General features: G+C 35.5%; 1 non-coding gene across 1 annotated transcript; it reads right to left on the bottom strand.

Annotated features, from left to right (window-relative positions):
* Positions 1 to 2769: 2769 nt before the first annotated feature.
* On the bottom strand, positions 2770 to 2887 carry LOC139860798 (U5 spliceosomal RNA). The gene has a single exon (XR_011763414.1). It is a non-coding gene; the product is annotated as a U5 spliceosomal RNA (small nuclear RNA).
* Positions 2888 to 3221: the final 334 nt, after the last annotated feature.

Below are 3221 nucleotides of genomic sequence, written 5' to 3'. Positions count from 1 at the left end.
CTTAGCTTTAGTAACTAGTAACTGCCAGTTATAAGAACTGGTGGGCGCGAGTAGTTGCATATGGATCCATAGGGCTTGACATCCCCGCCTGTTCCAGGTATAGAAACCCTAGCCTGAACTATAAAACAGACGTATGCTATTTGAGTTTAGTACACGTTGGTTTGCGATTGTACATGTTGGTTGCATGTATGTTAAAACAGGGGTACTTATTATAACGTTAAAGCTTCGTTATCAGGGTGCTCAATCTTGTAGAATATTTTGATAAACGTTTCTGGATGAAACAACTGAAATCTTGTGATCCACCTTTATGTACAGATTATGCAAAACATTAAAACTATGAACTCACCAACCTTTGTGTTGACACTTGTTAGCATGTTTATTCTCAGGTTCCCTAGAAGTCTTCCGCTGTTTGCTTATATGTTAGACAAGCTATGTACATGGAGTCTTACATGGCATATTTTTCAAGGAAACGTTGCATTCACCAAATCATCACCATGTATCTTATTTTGACTGCATTGTCAACGGAAGTACTATTGTAAACTATTATTTACTGTGATTGTCTATATGTAGAAATCATCAGCTGTCGAAAACCTTTGATTTAAATATTCATTTATGGTGTGCCTTTTTCAAAAGAATGCAATGTTTACAAAACGTATCATATAGAAGTCAAATACCTCGCAATGAAATCGATGAATGACGTGTTCGTCCATATGGATTTGGAGCGATCGCCACAGGTAACAAAGAAGGAATCCATAAAAACTTGGGATCTGTAAAGGATGCGAGACGGGGTCTAGACGGTCGGGATCATGGAGCGTCACAACGGTCAAGACGGTACCAACATCGACTTTTTTATATATAATTTTCAAACATAAATCTTTAAAATTATAGGAAAATATCATGTTTAGTTTGAGAAATAGGCTTGCTGGCTAGCTCGTGCAATCAATAAAAAATTATTTGCGTTAGTAAGCTAGCTTTGTAAGCTAAGCAAGCCTGGTTCTCCGGGCACTACGGTAGGACGTGGATCGACCATGACGAGAATGGACTTCTCCTAATGCTTATGTTTAAAATATATATTAAAAGTCAAAGTTGGTCAAAATATGTATCAACCCCGTCTCGGACGTTTTTCAAGGTTTTTGAGCTTTTTTTTTTTTTTTTTTTTTTTACCATTGTTAACCGTTATTTAAACGTTGATTGTTCTTGCCATTTTTAGATATCTCAAAATTCATAAATCGATTTTTTCTTCTTGATATTAAAATCGATTTTTCGTTTATATATAATCAAACATTTGTTATATTATTAGTTAAAATTTGAAAAAGTAAAATCGAAAAGAGAATTCAAATTTAAAACCGAAAATCAATCTTACAGATTGTTTTTATTGTTTATTTTCACTCGTTTCGGTTTTCAGGTCATAACAACCTCAACCTTCTCTCAAATCACACCACATACAACTCTTTTATTATATATTAATTCATTTTCATCTTTTTTTTTTAAAAGGTGTCGAACCACTTGAAAAACCTCAACAACCCATATCCAATGCAATCTCAATGGAACCTTTTCACAAGGGTTGTATTTATCGAAAAATAAATATAAATATCAATATTATATTACTCATATTTAAGGGATGCTAAGGTTTATAAAGAAGGTATATCAAGGTTGAAAAAGACGTGAGACGGGGCCGAAACGTTAGCGACCTCAAAACGTCGCAACGGTCGAAACGGGGTCGAAACGGATGTTGACTAACGTTGACTTATATTTATATATATATAAATATAAAATTGACCGTTTTTTCCGTCTTTGACCGTTTTTCCCCGTCTTTGACCCTTTTTCCGTCTTTGACCGTTTTTTACCGTTTTTAGCGTTGTTGACCGTTTTTAAGCGTTGACCGTCTTTTTTACCGTTTCAAGGCCCGTTGCAACGATACTAAGAAAAGTCCGTTGCGGCGCTCGTTTCGGCCGTTTTTTACGACACTGGGTATACTGGCTATTAATTTACAATTTTTAATACACTGTACTAGATATATTGGGGTATCAAAGCATTCACATACATCCTACTTTCACTACCAACCCACCTCTGCCTTTCACTACCAACCCATCACTTTCACCCGGATTCACTCAAAACTCATCTAATTTGGCCACTCTCCTTTCTTGGCAATATACACAAACTCAATACCTACAAATATAATACCCGCCTATGAAGTATGAACCTAAAAGTATTCCAACAGTTTCTTTTGTGACAACAAAACAACCCGCAAATACAATCCCATCCCGAAGTCCATTCCCAAGTAGATGAGGCGGTTGTGGAAACGCCTATGAGTTGGAGATAGCCAAAACTCAAAAGCAATAGGGTTGAATACTTATGGGAACCTAAGGACGAGCTACCGTAAGCTCCATCTTGGATTGCGGCTTTGGAGCAGCATGTATCCAGGATTGTTCCAATTGAGTGTGTTTCTTTTGTTCCTTGTTTACATCTTAAAAATTCACAACACAATTCATTAGTTGTTAAGGGTCTGTTTCCTACTTACAGTACATAAGCACATATGAACATGACAAATGAGATGACTTATAAGCACAGATAGATAAAAATCTAAACTGATATTAGTAGAAAACAAAATGTTAAGGGAGGTTAATTACACTTTTATCGAAGATTTTGGATGCGTGTTTATGGAATTATAGGTCTCCTACCATGTGTATTTTTTGCGCTATAGCACAACTTCTAATCAATACTAGGTCCTCCTACTAAGTTAAAACTTTAAACTTGGAATTGATTGGAGCTCTTCAATTAAGAAGAGACTCTACAAAAATAGGCGTATACCAGTGAATGCAACGAGCACACGGTATTCTTTAGTAAAAGGCGAAAGAATAGTTCGCTTTGTGCTCAATGCCTGGCTGCGTGCTTTGTAAGTGGCTCATCTACTTATCTTTTATAACCACTTACACCCTTTATGTTTTCTTTAACCAGCCAATGTGGGATGGATTCCATACATTTATAGAATTTCATTAATGTTTTTTCACTTTGTTATCTACTCACTATATTGTCTCAAAAATAAAAACAGCTAGACAAGTTTATAATTAATCTTATCAAGTTTATCTTAGCTATGTTAAGGCTTTTAATTCTATTAGGAAAAACCAGCAAATTGTTATCTATCTTCATAATCTCATGGAAATAAGTCCTTCAATGTTTGTTGTTACATTTTATGGGCTTTGAATCGTGCTGGTGGTAAA

Source organism: Rutidosis leptorrhynchoides, chromosome 7 (assembly GCF_046630445.1).
Source record: "Rutidosis leptorrhynchoides isolate AG116_Rl617_1_P2 chromosome 7, CSIRO_AGI_Rlap_v1, whole genome shotgun sequence".
Taxonomy (NCBI): domain Eukaryota; kingdom Viridiplantae; phylum Streptophyta; class Magnoliopsida; order Asterales; family Asteraceae; genus Rutidosis; species Rutidosis leptorrhynchoides.
The sequence above is the reverse complement of the archived record's forward strand: the minus strand, read 5'-3'. Positions and strand labels throughout refer to the sequence as shown.